The sequence below is a fragment of the Mauremys mutica genome, chromosome 7, assembly GCF_020497125.1.
Source record: "Mauremys mutica isolate MM-2020 ecotype Southern chromosome 7, ASM2049712v1, whole genome shotgun sequence".
In the NCBI taxonomy this organism is placed as follows: Eukaryota; Metazoa; Chordata; order Testudines; family Geoemydidae; genus Mauremys; species Mauremys mutica.
Window position 1 is genome coordinate 34,697,059 of NC_059078.1, and position 17,086 is coordinate 34,714,144.

Consider the following 17,086-nt stretch of genomic DNA (forward strand, 5'->3'; position numbering starts at 1 on the left):
GTTGCAGTGGGGGAGGTTTACGTTGGATATTAGGAAAACTTTTTTCACTAGGAGGGTGGTGAAGCACTGGAATGGGTTACCTAGGGAGGTGGTGGAATCTCCTTCCTTAGAGGTTTTTAAGGTCAGGCTTGATAAAGCCCTGGTGGGGATGATTTAGTTGGGGATTGGTCCTGCTTTGAGCAGCGGGTTGGACTAGATGACCCCCTGAGGTCCCTTCCAACCCTGATATTCTATGATTCTATGAAAGTCATCCCACTCTGATTCAAGAAAGCCCACTGCTGGATTATGACATTGGTCTGGTGCATAACCAATAATCTGTGAACAATAAACTGTCCATTGACATAGTCCTTGTCCTAAAAGAAGAGATGTGGAATCGACATATTGCTGCTGCTGAAAATTCTTCTTATCTATCAAGATCATCACTACCAACCCAAACCCCATAGATATCGGATCTGTAGGAATCCTTGCACTTTCCCTCCAACTTTTAATAAAATCCAGTGACACCGTTTTGGAGGAGAAATTTTAAAGTCTCTTTGGCCAGAGTGCAGCAGCAGAGGCAGGAAAGCCCCCCCCCACCCCTCCAAACCCCCCAAAAAAACTGTGGACAGGAGAGAGGAAGCACCCCATCCTTCTGTACTTTGGGTATATAGATTGTGTAAGCTGTCTAGGGCACATGTAACTTTAACTACTTGACCCACATACGTGTCTGCTAAATGTCTAGTGCAATGTTGGTACCATATAAATAATACTAATTAGGAAAGAACCCCTGTTCAATGAGAATGATGAGTAATCCATAGTGCCTGTTGGTGAGACACAATTTAGTGCCTCCTTACAATGTGTGCAATCAGTGTTTACATGTTCAGCAAAGTGGTAACCTATTCCATGTCTGTATATATACATTCATACATACAGAAAACTTTTGTCCTCACTAGTTTCCTACTACTAGAATGCCTGAGTCTAGAGATGTAAAACAAATATTTTTCTATTACAGTGTTTGTGCTGTTACCTGGTTGCTATGCTGAGGGCTCTGGAGTCTATCTCTGGATGTCTGCTCGCTATCCAGGGAACTAGAAGAAAGGCAGATACACTGTTTATATCACAAAATCCTTCCAATCTGAATGCAGGATTAGTCCCCAGGAGCGATGGGGGAGGGGGGGTTACACTCCTAGTTGACATAGCTATGCCAGCAAAACTTTGTAGCGTAGACTAATTCTCAGGCACAAGATTTTCCTACCCTTCCACCTCAAACTAGATTTTCTCAATTCAGTCATATCCTGGCTGTAACTTGCACAGTCTTGCCATCAGAAAATGCTAGTTCACCTCTCTCCTCTGCCAGACTCAGCATGGATAAGATACATCTGGGAACGTGGGAAATCAGACACTGAACAAAATTGCTTAGGAAATCACTGATGGGAAATAAATAGAGACCCCCCCCCAAATATCTCACTTTTCCACTGTCTCTTACAGAAGTGACTAGGAATGAACTAAGGCAGAGGCACTGGGGAAAAGCCTAAATATCTCTCACCTTTTCAGACTGTGTCCTAGAGGATAACAGCCACAAGGAAAATAATGTTCTTTCCTTTAACTACAGTCAATAATGGCAGAAGCCAGAACAAATAGACACATGGCCCTTTGAGAGACAAGTAGCTTCTTCTTCAAGTGATTGCTCATGTGTATTCCACAGTAGGTGTGCGTGCGCGCCACATGCACTGGTTCCGGAAGTTTTTCCCCTAGCAGTACCCATAGGGGAGTGCCCCAGCGACTCCTGGAGTGGCGCCTCCATGTCACAGTATAAGAGGCGCTGCATGCTCTACCCACCCCTAGTTCCTTCTTGCTGCCAGTGAAGGTGGTTCGGAACTGCTCTGCTCCAGCTTTGCTGTAGCTCATCCCCGAAACTGCTTGTTCGTACAGTGTACGGTACCTGTAGTTAGTTAGTTGTTTAGTTTAGTAGAGTGCCCGGGTTCGGGGCATGCCCCGTGCCGTGCGTTTTAAGTCGTGCAACACTTGTAGGCGATCTATGCCACTGAGTGATCCGCATGTGGACTGTCTATGTTGTTTGGGGGAAACCCATCTAAGCGATCGCTGCAAGATTTGCAAGTCGTTTAAGCCTCGGACCAAGAGCGAAAGGGACATTAGGCTATCCTGATGGAGTCGGTGCTGAGCCCGCCTCCAATGCGCCGCTCTGAGTCGGCACTGGGCACCGCAGTGTCAGTGCGTGGCGACCCTTCGGCGCCATTGACTAGTCAGCACTGCTCCCTGTCCACGGGGCATGCCAAGAAGGCTAGGAAGAGGCCTTCTTCACCATGGCACCACAGTAAACCCGAGACAGAGGCTAGACCCACGTCGGGCAGTCCTCGATCCCCACTAGCCTCTAGGCCTCCAACTCAAGTTGAGCAGAGTAGCCTGGCCCATTTGCAGCAGGCCTCCGCGGATATCTGGATGCGTTCCACACTGGAGGCCCTGCAGGCGACCTGGGATGTGATGTCCATGCTGGTACCACGAGCACTCCCGATGTCGGTCCCATGCTCCAGAGGCAAGCCGCCACTGGGATCTCCGCAGTCACCCCCAGCTCGGTACGGGTCTCGGTCGAGGGAATGTTCCCAATGCCGTTCGCCGCCCAGCGACCTTTCAGGGCAAAGTCCACATGGATTGCCCTTGATGCCCACCAGGCTGTCTGGTTGGGTTCTGTCTGACCGAGACTCTTGGCACTGCTCCGCCTTGAGGGGCGAACACTGCCAGGACCAAGGCAGACATTGCCAAAGGTCCTCATCTCGGAGGGGCTGTCGCAGTCAGTCACAGCACAAACGTCAATGTCGTCCCCATTCGGCGTCCCGCTCCAGGACCCCGCCACGGCACCACCTCCGCCGCCCCGGGGGGTGATCGCGGGCGTCTCACCGTCATGGGTCCACCCGCTGGAGCCGATTGCGGAGCAGCTGTTATTGACAGTATCAGTCCTCCACGTCGGGATCACGGTCCTGTGATTGGCATCGCTCCCGGCGCCGCCGCTTCTCCTGGTCTAGGGACAGCGGCAGGTCATATGTCAGCCCAGCCTCCCTTCGTAGTCGTCCATCGATGGGTCAGGCCAGCCAGGCCGAACAGCCAGCTCCGCTGGTGCCACAGCAGGTGCAGTAGCACTGGGCACCGTGGCTGGCCCAATGGTACCAGTAGGCACTGTAGCCCACGACACAGCCCCCGGTGGGGACTCACTCGGTGGCCAGAGCCTGAGAAGGACCATCAGCCTCCCTCTCCAGACCTCCGAAGAAGGAGTCGGTGGGACATACATCCTCAGCACCATGCCTGGAGACCAACCAGGTGGTGGACCCTCCAGTACCAGTGGATACCCAAAGTACCGCGCTGGCCTCCTCACCCTTCCTGGACGAGGCGATTACGGCCCCTCCTCCCTCCGTCCCGCAGGAGGACTGTAGGGCCCACCAAGAACTCTTGAAAAGGGTGGCATCTAGCCTCCACCTCCAAGCAGAGGAAATGGAGCCCTCAGAGTCCCTGTTTAACGTGTTGTCCTCCTCGGCACTGGGCAGGGTAGCCTTGCCTCTCCATGAAGAGGTAGCAAAAATTTCAAATGCCCTGTGGCAAACCCCAGCTTCATTGGTTCCCATCTCTAAGAGAGCAGAACGCACGTATTTTGTACCTGCCAAGGGGCATGAATACTTATACACCCACCCTGCTCCTAACTCCCTGGTGGTCGAGTCGGTCAACCACAGGGAACGGCAGGGCCAGTCAGCCCCTACCCCAAAAAATAAAGATTCAAGGAGGCTGGACTCTTTTGGAAGGAAAATTTATTCGTCCTCAAGCTTCCAGTTATGGGTGGCGAACCACCAGGCTCTCCTGGGCCGGTATGAGTTCAATCTGTGGGGCTCCCTGCCCAAGTTCAAGGACTCCCTCCAGAAGCGTGACAGGAAGGAGTTCAAAGCGCTGGTAGAGGAGGGCACAACGACTGCCAGGGCAACCCTGCAGGCAGCTTTGGATGCAGCAGACACGGCTGTATGGTCCATGGCCTCCGCGGTGTCCATGAGAAGGGCATCATGGCTCCTGCTCTCTGGGCTGTCCAGGGAGGCGCAGACCGCCCTGCAGGACCTCCCATTTGATGGCAAAGCTCTGTTTGCAGAACAAAAGGATACAAAGCTGCATGGCCTGTAAGACTCCCACATGACTCTCCAGACTCTGGGTCTCTATGTTCCAGCTCCGGCTAAACCTAAGTTAAAGCCACAGCAGACTCCCACTCAGGCCACCCACCCAAAATACGAGACTGCTTATAAGAAGTCGCGGGACTATAAGAGGCGCCCACAGAGGCAGTCTCAGCCTGCCCCTCAATCTGGGTCCTCCAAGGGCAAGCAAGCAGGGAAAAGGCAATTTTTATGGGACACCCGAGGGCGCCCTGCCAGTTCTCATCAGGGATCCACCCTCAATAAAGCTTCCCTTCTCCAATTGGTTGTGTGCTTTCCTGCCGGAGTGGTCGCAGCTGACCTCAGACTGATGGGTCCTCAATACCATCTCCCAGGACTACACCCTCCAGTTTACTTCCTCCCCGCCCAACCACCTCCTCTCCCTGTCCCTCCCGGGGGACCCCATGCACAAGGCTCTGCTTGAGCAGGAGGTGGAGCTCCTGGGCCTAGGAGTGGTGGAAGTGGTACCTGAGGAGTTCAAGGGCAAGGGGTACTACTCCCACTATTTTCTTATCCCAAAGGCCAAAGGGGGGCTCAGGCCCATCTTGGACATGTGAGGCCTGAACCAATACATGGTGAAGCTCAAGTTCCGCATGGTCTTCCTGGCCTCCATCATCCCCTCCCTGGATACTGGGGGCTGGTACGCTGCCCTCGATCTACAGGGTGCATACTTCCACATTCATATATTTGAGGGGCACAGACGCTTCTGCTGTTTCACAGTGGGGCAGGAACACTACCGCTTTACGGTCCTCCCGTTTGGCCTGTCCACTGCCCCCAGGGTATTCACAAAATGTATGTCTGAGGTGGTGGCCTACCTCAGGTGCCGAGGGGTCCAGATCTTCCCCAGTCTGGATGACTGGTTGGTCAAGGGCAGCTCCTGGTCGCAGGTGCGGGATCACATGGCGCTTCTCCTCTCCACATGCACAACTTTGGGCCTGTTGGTAAATGACACCAAATCCACATTAGTCCCAGTTCAACGTATAGAGTTTATTGGGGTGGTCCTGGACGCCCCGTTGGCCAGAGCCTCCCTCCCACCAGACAGGTTCAAGACCCTGAAGGGGCTCATTGACACGGTCACAAGGTTTCCGATGACAACAGCCAGAGTGTACCTCCAGCTCTTGGGTTATATGGTGGCGTGCACGTATGTGGTCTGTCACACCAGATTCAGGATGAGGCCCCTCCAGCTCTGGTTGGCCTCGAGTTCTCCCAGGCCAGGGATAGGATGGACAAAGTCCTCACGGTACCCGAGCTAGTGATCACCCCCCTAAGATGGTGGTCCTCCCCAAGAAGCAGCAAAGAATCCTGTGGCACCTTATAGACTAACAGACGTTTTGCAGCATGAGTTTTCGTGGGTGAATACCCACTTCTTCGGATGCAAGTGGTGGAAATTTCCTGGGGCAGGTATATATAAGCAAGCAAGAAGCAAGCTAGAGATAACAAGGTTAGATCAATCAGGGAGGATGAGGCCCTGATTGAAGCAAGCTAGAGATAACGAGGTTAGATCAATCAGGGAGGATGAGGCCCTGTTCTAGCAGTTGAAGAACAACTGCTAGAACAGGGCCTCATCCTCCCTGATTGATCTAACCTCGTTATCTCTAGCTTGCTTCTTGCTTGCTTATATATACCTGCCCCAGGAAATTTCCACCACTTGCATCCGAAGAAGTGGGTATTCACCCACGAAAGCTCATGCTGCAAAACGTCTGTTAGTCTATAAGGTGCCACAGGATTCTTTGCTGCTTTTACAGAACCAGACTAACACGGCTACCCCTCTGATACTCCCCAAGAAGCATGCTCCAAGGGGTCTCATTCGGGGCAGGGCCCCGTCACTGGAGCTGGTCTCTGACGCGTCAGACCTGGGATGGGGGGCCCATGTGGGGAACGTTCAGACCCAAGGTCTGTGGTCAGCTCAGGATCTGACCTTCCACATAAACGTCAAGGAGCTCAGGGCAGTACGGTGGGCGTGCATGGCCTTCCGCTCACACCTGGAGGGCTGGGTGGTCAGGGTCCTCACGGACAACACGGCCTCGATGTTCTACATCAACAGGCAAGGTGGGGCCCAATCCTCTTCCCTCTCCCACAAAGCCCTCAGGCTGTGGGATTTTTGTATAGCCCACAACATCCGCCTACAGGCCTTCCATCTGCTGGGCGCCCGGAACGCGTGCGCGGATCGCTTAAGCAGGGACTTCTCCTCTCAGCACAAGTGGTCTCTCCACCCAGAGGTGATGCACAGACTTTTCCAAGTGTGGGGAACTCCCCAGGTGGACCTGTTCGTGATTCGGCAGAACCGTCGCTGCCCCCGATTCTGCTCCGGGGTGGGTGCGTGATGGGGCACTATCTCCGATGCCTTCCTCCTGTCCTGGTCAGTCCAGTTTCTCTATGCCTTCTCCCCATTCCCACTGATCAGCAAGGTCCTGGAAAAAATAAAGATGGACAATGCCTGGGTCCTTCTGATTGCCCCGGCATAGCCCAGGCAGCATTGGTATGGGACCCTCATGGGCCTGGCGGTTGCCCCTCCGTGGCCGTTGCCATCCCACCCAGACCTGCTCTCACAGGACCAGGGTCGCCTCCTCCACCCCAACCTAGTGGCACTCCACCTCTCAGTGTGGCTGCTCAATGGTTAGGTAGGGCGGAAAGGATGTGCTAGGAAGGGGTTCAGTGTGTCCTCCTAGAAAGCAGGCGCTCCTCCACGCGCCGAGCCCACTTGGCAAAGTGGTCTCAGTTCTCCAGATGGGCAGATGAGTGGGGCGTTTCCCTGGTGGCCGCCCTGATCCAGTTTATTCTGGACTACCTCCACCACCTTAGAGCCCAGGGCCTGGCACCCTCATCAGTCAAGGTGCACCTGGCAGCCATATTGGCCTTCCATCCACTGATGCAGGACCACATGGTATTCTCCCATGCTATGACTGGCCGATTCCTTAAGGGGTTAGATTGCCTTTTCCCATATGTTGGGGCCCCTGTCCCGCAGTGGAACCTAAACCTGGTGTTGGCCCTTCTCACGGGGCCTCTGTTTGAGCTGCTGGCCACGTGCTCCTGGTCACATCTCTCGTGGAAGGTGAAGTTGCGATCACGCCGGCTAGATGGGTCTTGGAACTCAGGGCCCTGACCTCCAAGCCCCCGTACACGGTGTTTCATAAAGATAAGAGCCAGCCCCGCCCACACCCTTCTTTCATCCCAAAGGTGGTCTCCACCTATCACATGGGACAGGACATTTTTCTGCCAGACCTCTGCACCAAGCCACATGCATCCGATGAGCAGCTGGATGTGAGACGGGCTTTGGCTTTCTACCTGGAGCAGACTAAGCCATTTAGAAAGTCCTCACAACTGTTCATCACCTTGGCCGAGCGCATGAAAGGTCAGCCGATCTCCACTCAGAAGCTCTCCAACTGGATCACCTCGTGAATCTGTACCTCTTATGACCTGTCGGGAATCCCTCCACCATTAATTGTGAAGGCACATTCGACTCAGGCGTAGGCTTCGTCAGCTGCCTTTTTGGCCCATGTCCCCATTCAGGAAGACAATCACGTAGTGCGAGGTGAACGTGTGAACTGAAGACCATGTGGCAGCCCTACAAATGTCGATGACGCCGCTTGCCGTCGACAAGTGATGTCATCGAGAGGCGCCGCCCCCGAATTTCGGCGGGGACGCCTCTCGCTGATGCCGCTTGCCGTCGACAAGTGACGTCATCGAGAGGCGTCACTCCCGAATTTCGGCATTTCGGCGGGTGCTCCACCACCACAGTGGTCCTTCGGCTGGCGTCCGCCAGCTGAAAAGTTTGGGGACCACTGGGTCAGACAATGCCTTGAGTGATCCAGAGTTTGGTGCCGCCTCCCAATGCCTGTAGGGTCTAGTTGTTCTGAATTTTCAGTTTGAGGAAGAAGGCTACCTCATTGTATGCCAATGTAAGGGGACTATTGTCCCCTTATTAAAACTCAGTGGGGGTGTTTTGGTTGGCTAGCTCCCAGTACCAAAAGAAAGAGGAAGGGTCAATAGGAAATTAGGACCCTGAGACTGACCAGTCCCCAGGAACAAAGGAGAGAGGCCAGGTCAGTCTGATTGACAGGGCGGGCAGGCTAATGAGGGAGTCAGGAGGTTGAGGGGGTTCCGTCCTCTGTGTGAGCTGGAATTGTCTGGGTCAGACAGAGTGAAGCCAAGTTAAGGAGAGAGCAGGGGCCCAAGCTGAGCTGGGGAGCACCCAGATCTGTGCCAGCCAGAGGGGCCAGAGAAGCAGCCCAGGGAGCTGGAGGCAGAGTGCTGAGGCAGAATGGGGGAGCTGGAGCTGAGGCTGGAACAGTCAGGAGCTGGGTGCAGTAAGAAGCTGGGGAGAACGAGGGGGACCCTGGGCATGGGCCCAGCGCAGGGAGACGCCCCCAGGCAAGAGGCCCTTCAGGCCAGACTTGGAAGGGGACCATAACCCCAGCGTGGTGGGGGCGATGCTGGGAAGAAAGGTTCTTCCACCTAAAGCCTGAGGGCATGTGGCCACCACCAGAGCAAGTGTCTGACATGCAACATCCCTGCAGCACAGCCAGGGCCTGAAAAGGAGGCCTGGGACTTGTGAGGAACAAACTGAACTTCCCTTACATTCCAGAGACACTGGTTGTGGTGTCCCTGTTCCAGAGCAGGGTTATGTGTTTTCCTTTAACCTTTCCCATTTTTTCCTTATTTTCTAAAATTGATTGCTGTTTAATAAATTGTAAAATATCAAAGGGATAGCCATGTTAGTCTGGATCTGTAAAAGCAGCAAAGAGTCCTGTGGCACTGTCATAAACAGACAGTAAAGGGTTAAGAAGTTCACCTAGCCTAGCTGACACCTGACCAGAGGAACCAATGAGGGGACAAGATTTTTCAAGAGGAAGGAGGGAAGTTTTTCCTTTGTCTGTTCATTAAGTTCTGTGCCAGAGTAAAAAGATCAAGGAATCACCCAGGGTAGTGAGTATTAGAGAAGGAATGAATTAGCTAATGTTTATTTCCTTTTGTGACTTTGTCTTTTTGCATTAGAGGGATAATCAAATTGGGTTTTCTTTTGTGTAACTAAGGTTTTTGCCCAGGGGAATATACTATGTGTTTTGAATCTGTTGTCTGTGAGAATAGCTTGCATGCTAATCTCTCAGAGGTATTTCTTTTACCCCTTTTCCTTAAATAAGTCTTCTTTTTAAGAACCTTATTGATTTTTTTCTTTGTTTTAAGATCCAAGGGGTTTGGATCGTTGTTCACCAGGAAATTGGTGGAGAAGTCTCTCAAGGTTACCCAGGGAAGGGTTACAGTACTTGGGAGAGAGATATTTTGAGGGGGGGAAGACAGAATTTCCCAAATTACTCATAAACAGCTGTTTTAAACGATTTGGGTGGTGGCAGCAACCAGATCTAAGCTGGTAATTAAGCTTAGGGGTTCTCATGCAGGTCCCCACATCTGCACCCTAAAGTTCAGAGTGGGGGTGAAACCTATGACAGGCACCTTATAGACTAACAGATGTATTGGAGCATGAGCTTTTGTGGGTGAATACCCACTTCATTGGATGCATGCAAATAAATTGTACTTGCTTTGAACTGTATGTAATGATCAGTGGGTCAGGGAAGTGTCCAGTGCAGAGAGAGCACTCTGGAGTGGGAACACCCTAGCCCCTGCCCTAAGTGACCACGACAAGGTTGGGGGTCGAGCCGTCCCTCCTCCCCCCCCAGGAATCCTGAGCCCAGCCCTTTTGGAGTTACAAGGACTCTACCACACAGGTGAGTGGAAGGGGAGCCCTCGAGGTCAGGCAGGCCTCTGGGTAAAGGAAGTGGGAGCAAGGACTCAGATCCTTTCACTAGCCCATTTCACCGGGGTAGTGTATAAGACAGGAAAATTCCACACAATAGTGGGACCATTCCCCTGCTTACACCTGCATGCAAAGCACCGTACAAGCACACACATAACACTCCCATCTCTGAAATTCATTCAGGACAGAATGGATGAGACTCCCAGTACTCACTGGGTGGAAAAAGAGGGGCAACTCTTATTCAGGGAAGCCCCAGCCCAGACCTCTAAGGCAGGTGTGGGGCATAACAGGGGTCTTCAGCTGCCTCCATGTGTTAATAAAGAGCTGAGTCTTAGAGAAAAAGAGTTGAAATGTCAGCAGCTGCAAAGCAATCCCCTTTTTCAGCCCTGCCAATCTGTAACTGATCCTTATCTGTGTTGATCCTCCTCCCTTCCCTACTAAAATGGGCATTGTTTTAAGGGAGGCAAAGAGGGCCCCACTGCTGAGGCAGAAGCAGTGGGCAAAGGATTGCAGGAAGAGGAGCAACAGGCTTTACATCTTTTACCAGTACATTGTAGAGATTGTAGAATCTCCAAGGTAGAGACCTGGATCTTCATCCTTCTTTGTAAGGCACTGTTGGAACTATACATAGGAAAGGATGGGGGCTATTTGCAGTAGATGTGACTGTTAAGAAGAGGAGGAAGAGTCAGGGATATTTGTTGGTCAGACAGTGCTCCAGGTGAGAGAGAATTTGGTGCCTCCTGACAATGCTTGAAATAAGAGGATCAGCCAATATTTTCTGAAAGGTGGCAGCACTATTCCTTGTATGCACTTGAGCCTTTAGAGACGCCTCTACCCACCATCCTTAATGTAGCTTGACCTAAGAAGAACTTTAATACTCACTGATTGGAGGAAGGGGTTGGGATTACATGGCCAGACTGAGCCTTAAGGGGCCAGTGACTGGCTGTGAGATTCCAAGTTCTCTGATCGTGTAGACAGTGTCCTAAAATAAGAAAAATAGATACAAAATATTATTCACAGCTGAACATTTCTCATTTCCACCTCTACCCAATATGCTATTATGGTCTCTAATAACACACACCTAAACCCATCTGTCAGTAAAATCTCTATGCTTCCTTCTCTGAGACTTCTAAAAATGTTCATGGTTTTAAAAGGGGTAAGTTCAAAGCATCTCTGTCCTGGCTACGGCTGTTTAAGCAAGTAAAGAATGGTGGCTAGAGAAACAACAAAAGCCAATGTATCCAAAAAAATGTGTTCACTACTCAGTGTGGCAACAGAGTTCACATGAAACATCAAAACAAGTAGCTGAAAATAAATGTAATAGGTGCTAAGTCATGGGATTCAGGATGATACGTAACAGATCCAAGTTTCAACTCTATGAAATAACTGTGAACGCCATCTGCCATAGATATGACTGAGGCTTAGATCCCCTGTATAAAAACTATAATTAAGTAAAAAATAGACAAGACATTCCCCATAACTGCCATCATCCAAAGGCAGGGATAGGGGAGAATATGACAAACATTCCATAGATATTACAGGGCGAAGCTAGATGGGACGGAACAGACTGTTTGCACTGCAAGACAATGTTAACATGGGGAAGAATTATTGGGACCTATTGTTGGTCAGACAGAATTTGGTTCTTCTCACAATGACTGCAGAGAATTAGTTGTCTCGCATTTACATTTTAAAATTGGCAAATGAATTCCATGTCTGCATCCAGAGCCCTGTATATATACACACAAACACATACATCTTCCCCAACATACTCAGGCAAAAACTGAAGGAATGCTAATACTCACTCAATGATACATCATCCAGTCTGTCCTAGGAAAGCCTCATACAACAATAGGAGGTGAGCATCAGACAATATAGGGGAAATCAATGGGTGGTCACCCATTAAACTGGACCATGATGGAGCACTCATCCTAAAGTGAGATGAATGAAAAGAAATATTAGCATCAGCTGAGCATCTTCTCCTGTATCTTCCTGCACATAAGCCATAATTAAGGATAAGATTATATCAAAGAGGTCATGGATTCCATGACTTTCAGAGACTTCTGTGACATTTTCCACTTCAGTGCCAGGGCAATGGGACTGGAGCTGTCAGCCAGCAGGGGGCCCCACAGCTCTGAGCTGCCAGCTGTCAGCTGCCATGGGTGGCAGCAGGTGTTGGACTCCCCCATCCCGCAGTGGGGAAGTCTGGGTTCTCATCACCCACCCCCTTATTTTTAGTAAAAGTCACGGACAGGTCACAGGCTTCCGTGAATTTTTGTTTATTGCCCACGACCTGTCTGTGACTTTTACTAAAAATAACCATGACAAAAGCTTAACCTTAGCCATAATCTATATTAATAATGTCCCGTGACCCCATATCCCAGTAAGAATTATTAAGTCATCTCTCTTCTATCTTCCAGTAAAATCTGCACTGTTTTATCAGCAGAATTTCAAACCTGATTTGGGAAACTGGGGTCCAGCATGTTCCTATGTTCTCACACCACCTAACTGGGTGAGAGAGAGGAACAAGTGAGCTCCATGACTTTCAGCCACCTTACCAAGTGCTTTGTTCCATCAGATATTGTTCTTGGCCTTGGTCATTAAAGAGAAAAGAAATTCCATCTGATCAGGGATGGAGCATTACATTACCCACAGGCAATGAATTTTAGGCAATGTTCTCCTTACAAGTGATTATAGGGATCTTTAGAGGAACTGTCAGGCCCTTTTCCTCACAGTGGACAGTGAAATGCCTATATCAATCCATTCTCATCATATTAGAAGTGTCCTCACCCCAGCCTGCCCTACGGTTTCAGTGAAATACAGAGAGAGATGCTGTATTCACACTAGAGATGTGATTGCTGCATATTATATTCACAACTCCCTTCTTTCTCTCTAGAGAGGGGCCTCAAAACCTAGAAAAATGGGTCCAAGACTGAAGGCTTGAGTATTCTCAGAGTCTCTTAAACCTGCACTTTACTGGGGTATAGTGAGGACGCAGACCTCTGGCTGTGGAAGAGGGGTTGTTTTTACAGGACTGCATCTACATTTTCAGAAAGGTGGGAACCCTGTTCTATAGCCGCATGCTCCAAGTACTGTAACCTCAGGAAAGTGTGCTGGTCTCAGAATTCCCTGCTGAATGAGGACTGACCTGCCTTTGTAACTGATGAAGATGCTTCCTTTGGAAGGAAGAAGCAGATGAGGGGCCAAAACGAAGCAGCAAATTTGCTGCAGATACATGGACTAGCCCTAGATGGAGTCTCCATCCTAAATTAAATAGAAACAAAATATTAGTTACAGCTGCACAGTTTTCCTTTGCTGTTACGATGTGTACGGACACCTCCTTCCCCATTAACTCCACCTATCAGAAACATCAGCATTAATCCTCCTTCCCTCTTCATATAAACATTGTATTTTATCAGCAGAAAACTGAAAGCCAATCTCCCCAGAATGGGACATTGAAAGAAGTCAGTGTGCATCCGTGTATGCTGGAAATGTACAGTATGTTTATTATTCCGTGTCAATGTGTAAAATCACAGACAACAGCTCTGAGAGTGCCTGAAAATAATATTGTACCAGTAAGTAAAGCAAGGAAGACTGTGAGCAATGCGGATGCAAATGATGACTCTAGCAGTTAGCTGCAAACCCCATGTAAAATAGGGTCTTAATGAGTCTCTGAGGCACCTAGAAAAAATAGTAGACAAAGAAGGGATTTCTCAGAGGAACCTAGGCATTCAATTACAAAACAGTCAAGGGGTTAAGAAGGAGATATGATACACTATAAATTTAACCAGAACTACTTACAGGGCTCTCTCTGAAAGTTTTAAATGGCCTACGTGGACAACTGAGGTTCTTCGGGTTAACTGTGGTGTCCCAAACACTCACCATTCTCCCCCAACATCACACACGCAGTACAATGTCTGCAATGCAGAACTCTTTTCTTACCAACAAGACATCATTTATTCCACATAGTCCAGGATCCTTGTACCTTAAATGGATAAAAAAGAGACATTCACATTTGGGCTTTCTTCTATGCAGTTAAAGAGAGATGACCTAACAATGGGAGTAAACTGCCTAAAGAAGTAATTGAGGTTCCAGAACTGGAGACATTCAGCAATCGATTAGATCACTGTAGTCTCCATCTTTTCATGCTGCAGATTATTTTTAAGAGAGATCCTTTTTCATGCACTTACCTCCTCAATACAACTATTATTGGTTCTCAAACAGTTTCACTCTGCAAACAACCAGAAAAGGGCTCTGTAGACCCCTGATGGGCCATATAGGCAGAGAAGCACTAGGGTAAACAGATTTATAATGGGATTAATACAGTGAAGAATCCTAAATGATGCAAGGGGTTGGAGTGGATGATCTACTAAATCCAACTAAATCCTAACCATCCAGGAGCCCAGTGCTGAAAGTTTAGGTTTCTCATCATGACCATCATATTCTCTCACTATCACCATCCTTTGCAGAAGCAAGATATATAGATACTATGGTGATTGGTTCTATATAAATACCTAGTATCACTAGCTAGAGAGAGGATTATAATTGACATTGGAATAGAAGACTATTTCCCTGGTTGGTCGTGAGCTCATGAATGACAAAGGAAAGGAATTTATCAGACAATGCTGTGATCTCTGCGGCTGGCTATGGCAGTAAAACTGCTTCCCTATCTCATGTAATAGTCATAATTAAGGGAATTCCAGTAGAAGCACCCAGTAAGCTAAGGTGGCAATGTGCTAGTTCTTTTAGGACAAGTCCAAAACAAGGCTTGTACCCACAAAGAACTGGGGTGAAACCCGTGTTGTCCCACAACTCAATTCATAAATAACGCACACCATTTTATTACACTGGAAAAGCGAGAAAAGAATCACCCACTTCTAGCCAAAGCTTGAATGCCAAATCTTGAATCCAATATAGTAGGAATTTCCAGAATAGCTGCCATACAGCACAGCATCAACCAGCTCTTCCCAATGTCCAGCTGAGTACTGACTTGAGTTCAATGCATAGATAGCTGTGCTTGGGTCAGGTGATGTCATAATGAGGGGAGGTACAAATGCCATGACAACCAGGTGTTAGCTCCATAAAAGTGCAGTGCACTGGCTGTTAATTATGTGCACATTTCTGCCTCTCTTGCTCAAGTGTTTGTGGCCATATTACCCTCTCTAGAGACTAGCCTACAAAGTCTATCAAAGCCCAATATAAACATCAATATGTTGATACATTTTAAAAAGATTGACAAATATCCTTATACATATTGAACTTTTAAAGCATCATATTTATTTATAATAGTAATAGTGTCTGCACTAAGATAGCACCTGGCTTCCAAAGATCAATAAGTGAAAAACAATAAGTAAGCCACAAAACAAACCACCGGGAGTAGGTATTCTCCATTTTAAAGATGGATAAACTCAGGGGAAGTGAGAATTAATATTCATAAATATCCTGTTAACGATGAAACATTGATTGCATCACTTATTTATATGAGTAACATGGTTTGCATTTATTATCTATCTCATTGAAAGTCCAACATAGCCCATAGGGCAGGGGTGGGCCAACTTTTTTGCTCTAGGGCCACATCTGGGTATAGAAATTGTATGGCAGGCCATGAATACTCACAACATTGGTACTGGGTTGCAGGGAGGGGGGACAGCTCTGGCTGGGGGTGCAGGCTCTGTGGTGGGGCCAGAAATGAGGAGTTCACGGTGCAGGAGGGTGCTCCAGGCTGGGACTGAGGGGTTCGGCGGGCGGGAGGGGATCAGGGCTGGGGCCGGGGGTTTGGGGCATGGGGGAGTGGCTCAAGAGTTCAGGCTCTGGGCAGTGCTTACCTCAAGCAGCTCCCGGAAGCAGCGGCATGTTCCCCCTCCAGCTCCTACACAGAGGTGTGGCCAGGCGGCTCTGCTGCGTGCTGCCCCATCTGCAGGTGCCGCCCCTGCAGCTCCCATTGGCCACAGTTCCTGGCCAATGGGAGCTGCAGGGGTGGTGCTTGGGGCAGGGGCAGTGTGCGGAGCTGTCAGCCAGCAGGGGGCTGCCCCTATGCGTAGGAGCCAGAGGGAGGACATGCTGCTGTTTCCAGGAGCTGTGTGGAGCGGCTCCCAATCCTGCTCCCTGGCTGAAGAACTGGAGGGCGGCAAGCCCCAGAGCACACTCCCCAGAGGGAGCTCAAAGGTTGGATTAAAGCAGCTGGTGGGCCAGATGCGGCCCGCGGGTCGTAGTTTGCCCACCCCTGCTGTAGGGTCTCTCCATTGATTGCAGTAGGATTTGTATTAGGCCATGACATAACAACTTGTGTCTAAGTGTGATGTTGCACCCAATAATGTTTTATAGAAATATGCTTATGAGTGTAAATATGACATAACTGGAATGTGTTTTATGCTAGATATGCCAAGTAACATATCTCTGCAAAGGTTATGATCTACTGGATATATTAATCCTATTTGTATGCATATATCATTTTTGTATTCAAAGTTATGAATATTGGCTCCTCACCTCAAAAAAGATATTCTAGCACTAGAAAAGGTTCAGAAAAGGGCAACTAAAATGATTAGGGGTTTGGAGAGGGTCCCATACAAGGAAAGATTAAAGAGGCTAGGACTCTTCAGCTTGGAAAAGAGAAGACTAAGGGGGGATATGATAGAGGTATATAAAATCATGAGTGATGTTGAGAAAGTGGATAAGGAAAAGTTATTTACTTATTCCCATAATACAAGAACTAGGGGACCAAATGAAATTAATAGGCAGCAGGTTTAAAACAAATAAAAGGAAGTTCTTCTTCACGCAGCACACAGTCAACTTGTGGAACTCCTTACCTGAGGAGGTTGTGAAGGCTAGGACTATAACAATGTTTAAAAGGGAACTGGATAAATTCATGGTGGCTAAGTCCATAAATGGCTATTAGCCAGGATGGGTAAGAATGGTGTCCCTAGCCTCTGTTCGTCAGAGGATGGAGATTGATGGCAGGAGAGAGATCACTTGATCATTGCCTGTTAGGTTCACTCCCTCTGGGGCACCTGGCATTGGCCACTGTCGGTAGACAGATACTGAGCTAGATGGACCTTTGGTCTGACCCGGTACAGCTGTTCTTATGTTCTTATTTGTTTGATTTTAAGTAGCCTCAGTGAAGCAGTTGGTCAGCTTCTTGAGAAAAGACTATTCTCAG

At 49.1% G+C, this 17,086-nt stretch overlaps 2 long non-coding RNA genes across 4 annotated transcripts; both read right to left on the reverse strand.

Moving 5' to 3' along the window:
• Positions 1 to 3,815: 3,815 nt before the first annotated feature.
• On the reverse strand, positions 3,816 to 7,687 carry LOC123374901. Of its 2 annotated transcripts, none has more exons than XR_006581248.1 (3): positions 6,164 to 7,687; positions 4,997 to 5,116; positions 3,816 to 4,113 (listed from the first exon to the last, which is right to left on the reverse strand). It is a non-coding gene; the product is annotated as an uncharacterized LOC123374901 (long non-coding RNA). The 2 variants fall into 2 exon arrangements; XR_006581249.1 differs by having other exon boundaries at positions 6,100 to 7,687.
• Positions 7,688 to 10,813: 3,126 nt separating this feature from the next.
• Positions 10,814 to 14,913, reverse strand: LOC123373853. Of its 2 annotated transcripts, XR_006580891.1 has the most exons (6): positions 14,806 to 14,913; positions 13,873 to 13,915; positions 13,079 to 13,194; positions 12,387 to 12,438; positions 11,736 to 11,861; positions 10,814 to 10,915 (listed from the first exon to the last, which is right to left on the reverse strand). It is a non-coding gene; the product is annotated as an uncharacterized LOC123373853 (long non-coding RNA). The 2 variants fall into 2 exon arrangements; XR_006580892.1 differs by lacking the exon at positions 12,387 to 12,438.
• Positions 14,914 to 17,086: the final 2,173 nt, after the last annotated feature.